This window comes from Abramis brama, assembly GCF_963993115.1.
Source record: "Abramis brama genome assembly, chromosome: 4".
In the NCBI taxonomy this organism is placed as follows: Eukaryota; Metazoa; Chordata; class Actinopteri; order Cypriniformes; family Leuciscidae; genus Abramis; species Abramis brama.
In genome coordinates this window covers 3,754,618-3,760,590 of record NC_139966.1, presented here as the reverse complement: position 1 = coordinate 3,760,590, position 5,973 = coordinate 3,754,618, and the positions used below count along the sequence as shown (strand labels likewise).

Below are 5,973 nucleotides of genomic sequence, written 5' to 3'. Positions count from 1 at the left end.
TCGATTGAAATGACTATTTGCTCATAAATCATAAAATACACTTACTTCTTGAGGTGACGTTGGATCGCGAACAGTAGGCAACGATCCACACTTGAGGATTAACTTTGACCCTCGTTCACTAAACAGTCAGTCAGAAAATGATTCTTGTATTTAGGAAGTTTAAGTGGTGCCTTTTCTTCATAAATAAAATCCATCCGCTGCGTTTTCAGTGGCTCTGATGTCAGTGAAGACTACTATGTCCATTCTTACATCCCACAACAGAACACTACACTTCTTAGGAGACATTACACACCGGCTGTCGTTGAAACAATGGAGGATGGTGTACAGATCACCGAGGGCGGGGTCTATGCCAAAACCAGATTGTCAATCATCACGTCGGTGGGGCTTAGCGCAATTCTACGTCACAGTGAGAGCAATCTTAGAACAGGGCGTTCTGAGACAGTGCTTGTGATTTATTGAGATAGTAAAAAAACTACTGGGTGGATTTTTATCATTCTAGGGTGGTTTTGCTCACACACTGCCAACACACATTTATGTTCAAACACCATGTAAAAGTGAATTTTGCATAATAGGTGCCCTTTAAGCCTCAGCCAAACGGTTAAACAGAAAATGCGAGCATCACCCGATGATGGAGAGAAAACGGCCAGGTGGAGCAGAGAGGGAAAGGACAACGAAAAAGAAAGCACTCCAAGAACAAGTATCAAAATGTTGCAAAATGAATTACCTGTTCAGGGCTTCAAGTGCAGGTCAGTTTCATCTGTAAATACTGTACTTTTTTCTTCGTTAACTTAGTATTGAAATGCTAGCAAATGTAAGCGGTATATAGCGCCCCTATTACTATCGTCACTCAAAATACTGTACGCTAAAGGAGATTAATATTATTTAGTGTAAAGTTACATTGCTAATTTCAGGGAGCAGGGAGACAGAAGTGATAATGCAGACATCAACAAAAAATAATGCAATAACATTTTATTAGAAAATTTAGAAAAGTATGTCTGCCCATTTGTGAGGTTTAAAACTTTTTCCTTTCCTTTCCTTTCCTTTCCTTTCCTTATTTTATTTTTTATATTTTTTATTTATATCAAATGAAGGTGGAGACAGTCAACCTAGCACTAGCTGTGGTGCAATGATCACACATTCAGCCAGGGAGTGAGATGACATGTAGAAGCAAAATAAGATTATTATTTTTTTAACATATTGTATGAAATATAGTGTTGCTAAATGTTGGATATTTAAGCAATTTTAAGATAAAAACACAACATTTTGTCATAAATATAATATGATTTTTTACTAAAATAAATGTAGATTCTGGGCAAACAATTTACAATAAGGTGGTTGTTTTACACCAAGGTGGAGCCAGTTCTGTTTGTAATATGAGGCCAGAACAAATGACAGGTGAAGAAGTGACAGGTACAATAAAAATACGCACAATTTATATATATATATATATTGTATATATATAACACTAGTACTCCACTTTACTTAGTGTCCCAGCCAACACACCCATGTGGGGCCCAAACGGGCTGCAAATGGGCTGATATCCGGGGCCCACCTGGGCTACCCAACTGGGAACCCAGCTAATTTTGGCCGCGGTTTCCGTGGTGGCCCCACATGTGTTAGCCCAGATGGGTTGATGATGGGCTCTTGATGGGCTCCATATCGGGCCCATATGGGTAACCTAGGTAGCACCCATTTAGGGCCTACAGGAGTCTGCCCACATGGGTTGATGATGGGACCCAGATTGGTCTTATCTAGGGCTCTTATGGGCCACAACGGGTATATATATGGGCTACCATATTTGTCTGTTTGGGTTACCTTATTTTACAGTAAACCCCTAAATACAATCATTACATGTAATCCACTAAACTATACTAAAATGTTAAAGGTATTCAATGAACAGAAAGCAGTAGTTCACTTTTAAAGTTACTTTATTAAGCAAGTACAAGTATCACAAAACAAGAAAAGAAAAAAGTAAAAGAGAGATGTATGTATATATATATATATATATATATATATATATATATATATATATATATATATATATATATATATGTTATATATGCATATCTGAAAAATTAACCATTTCACAAACAAAACAATAACCGTGCAGCTTCTCACTCCTCTGTTGTCGCTCTCCCAACGGCCCTTTGAAAAGAGAAAATAAATCAGTCATCCATTATGCCACTTTTTTAAATTCCTTTTCACAGTTCAATCAGATGTGTCAGGTTAGCCTTTTGGTGCCCCAAATTAAGTATATCTAGATAAGGGGTTTGCAAACCTGTCCTGGAACACCCCCTGCACTGCACATATTGGAGGCACAAAATGTACATTTTGACCAACTTTTACCACTTTTGAAGTAATTTCTAGAAATTAGTGTTGTAGATCATTAAACCGTTATGCTGCCTCATAAGTCTGTCTGAAATCAGAATGGTTACTGCTCAAATAAATAAAAAAATTAACTAAACTGAATCGGTTTTGTGAGGCACCATAGTGTGTAAACGCTGCCTGCTAAGTCGTTGCCTGATGGGGCAGCGAGGCAATGAGTCAGCTGCCTAAGTTTTCAGATGCAGACTTTGTACGTTTCCCTCATCTAATATACCTGATTCATCACATTAGCTCATTTATAGAAACTGCAAGATCTGAAGTGGGTGTGCAGTACTGAGGGTTCCCAGGACAAGTTAGAAAACCAAACATTTGCCCATCATTCATCCAACTCAAATATTGCTTATCACTTGACATGTAAGTAGTAGCAACTTTACAAAGTCTGCTCGCTCTAATGTTATGTTACAGAACATATTTCTCCTGTTTTACAACAATTGCACTGGCTCTTAGTTCAATTTTAAAAACTAAACAAGTTGGCTCCTTTATATCTTCTTCATATACACTCCCTCCACTACATCCTAAGATCGGCTTCTGCACTTACACTTGTTCTTCCACGCACTCGGACAACTTCCATGGGGTCACAAGCTTTTGGTTGTGCTGCTCCTGATGCCATCACTTCCTCTTCACTTCTTGCCTGCTGTCTGTACTATCCTGTATAAATAAAAGCAAGAAAACTCAATACAATACAAAATAAGTCATGTACAAGATTTTCACTTTACAGTTCAATTAGTCGGGTAGAAAACAAAGTATACAACACAATCCATTCTAAAACACATTTTATGTATTCACACAAGCAATTCTTCAGAGCCCCAACATGGAATTGTAAAAAAAATAATATTACTCCCATGTGTCAGTTACGATTACTATAATGATAAGGTCATGATTTCATCTTTAAAACAGATGAAGAAATCAACAAATTGTGGTGTTGAGCTGAGAGGGCTGTGGTCTGTTGCTCTTTGAATTAGATCTTTCAATGCAGGTTTATATTGTTTCAACAATTTGCCTGACCCCTGGGGGCTCCGTATATTTCTGATAATATTTGTGGAGAAACATTACACTGTTTTAATTCAGAATCCTAACCATACATTGTAGGCTACTAATTAAAAGTAATTTATTAAATCAAGTAAAATAAAAAAATAACACAAAAGGCCAATGAATCTGTACCAGAAGTGATAGTGCATCATTCCTTTAAACAATCTTAAATTGTAAAAACGTTTGCCATTATAACATTCACATACATGAACTTACTTCAAAAGCACTCATTGTTAATGATATGATTTCAGATAATAACCTAAATGTGCTGTGTTTGACAGAAACCTGGCTAAAACCAAGCGATTACATTACTTTAAATGAGTCCACCCCGCAAGATTACTGTTATAAACATGAACCTCGTCTTAAACACAAAGGGGGTGGTGTTGCTGTAATTTATAGTAATATTTTCAAAACCACTAAGAAATCAAGTTTCAAATATAATTCTTTTGAAGTGTTAGTGCTTAATGTAAAAATATATAGTAAAAATGATAAATCACGTTTGAGATTTGTGCTGGCTACTGTATACAGGCCACCAGGGCACCATACAGACTTTATCAAAGAATTTGCGGACTTTCTATCAGAGTTAGTATTGGCTGCAGATAAAGTACTAATTGTTGGTGATTTTAATATACACATCGATAATGAAAAAGATGCATTGGGTTTGGCATTTAAAGACATTGTAAACTCAATTGGAGTTAGACAACACGTGTCAGGACCTACTCATCGTCGTAATCATACTCTAGATCTAATATTATCACATGGAATAGATGTTGATGCCGTTGAAATTCTGCAGCAGAGCGATGACATCTCAGATCATTATCTAGTCTCGTGTAAATTACATTTAGCCAAGGCTGCAAAGCCGACTCCGTGTTACAAATATGTTAGACCTATCACTTCTGCTACTAAAGATTGCTTTATTAATAATCTTCCTGATCAGTTTCATTATTTTAGCATCCCGGATAGCTTAGAAAAACTTGATATTGCAACAGAAACTTTTAACTCTCTCTTTTCCAGCACTTTAGACACAGTTGCTCCTTTGTGCTTAAAGAAGATTAAAGAAAATAATCCAACGCCGTGGTACAACGAGCACACTCAGGCCCTTAAGAGAGCAGCCAGAAAAATGGAGCGCAACTGGAAGAAAACAAAATTAGAGGTATTTCGCATTTCATGGAAAGAGAGCTCGATTGCTTACAGAGAGGCTTTAAAAGCTGCTAGATCTGCTTATTTTTCAAACCTATTAGAAGAAAATAAACATAATCCTAGGTATTTATTTGAAACAGTGGCTAAACTAACGAAAAAGAAAGCTTCAAACACAGAAGGTTCCAAGCAGCACAGCAGTAATGACTTTATGAACTTCTTCACTTATAAGATTGATAATATCAGGGATAAAATTATAACTATGCAACCGTCTACTACAGTATCGCATCAGGCAGTGCATTGTAGTCTCCCTGAGGAAAAATTTGATTCATTCGTTGCTATAGGAGAGGAAGAATTTACTAAACTCGTTAAATCATCTAAATCTACAACATGTATGTTAGACCCTATACCGACTAAGCTACTGAAAGAGATGCTTCCAGAGGTCATAGATCCTCTTCTTAACATCATTAATTCCTCTTTGTCTCTAGGATACGTACCAAAAAACTTTAAGCTGGCTATGATTAAACCGCTTGTTAAAAAAATGCAACTTGATCCTTCAGAATTAGTCAATTACAGGCCGATCTCGAATCTACCTTTTCTGTCAAAGATACTAGAAAAGGCAGTATCTTCACAACTATGTTCCTTTCTAGAAAGAAATGATATCTGCGAGGATTTTCAGTCTGGATTTAGACCATACCATAGTACTGAGACTGCTCTCGTTAGAGTAACAAATGATTTGCTCTTATAATCCGATCGTGGTTGTGTCTCTCTATTAGTGTTACTCGATCTTAGTGCTGCGTTTGACACCATTGACCACAACATTCTTTTAAATAGACTAGAAAACTATGTTGGCATTAGTGGAATTGCACTAGCATGGTTTAAATCATACTTATCTGACCGTTATCAGTTTGTAGCAGTAAATGAAGAGATGTCTTATCAATCACAAGTTCAGTATGGCGTACCACAGGGCTCAGTACTAGGACCGCTGCTGTTCACTCTGTACATGCTGCCATTAGGAGATATCATTAGGAAACATGGAATTAGCTTCCACTGTTATGCCGACGATACTCAGCTGTATATTTCTTCAAAACCTAACGAAACTTACCAATTCACTAAATTAACAGAATGCATAGCTGATATAAAAAATTGGATGACTCGTAATTTCCTACTTCTAAATTCTGAAAAAACAGAGATTCTAATTATTGGACAAAAAACTTCCTCACGTAATAACCTAGAATACTGTCTAACACTTGATGGCTGCTCTGTTAAGTCTTCGTCGTCGGTTAGGAACCTGGGTGTGCTCTTTGATACCAATCTTTCATTTGAAAGTCACGTGTCTAGTATCTGTAAAACCGCATTTTTCCATATTAAAAATATATCTAAATTACGTCATATGCTCTCATTGACAAATGCGGAACAATT

General features: G+C 36.7%; 1 long non-coding RNA gene across 1 annotated transcript; it reads right to left on the bottom strand.

Moving 5' to 3' along the window:
- Positions 1-2,053: 2,053 nt before the first annotated feature.
- Positions 2,054-3,562, bottom strand: LOC311081359. Its single transcript, XR_014605876.1, has 3 exons — positions 3,547-3,562; positions 2,924-3,033; positions 2,054-2,145 (listed from the first exon to the last, which is right to left on the bottom strand). It is a non-coding gene; the product is annotated as an uncharacterized lncRNA (long non-coding RNA).
- Positions 3,563-5,973: the final 2,411 nt, after the last annotated feature.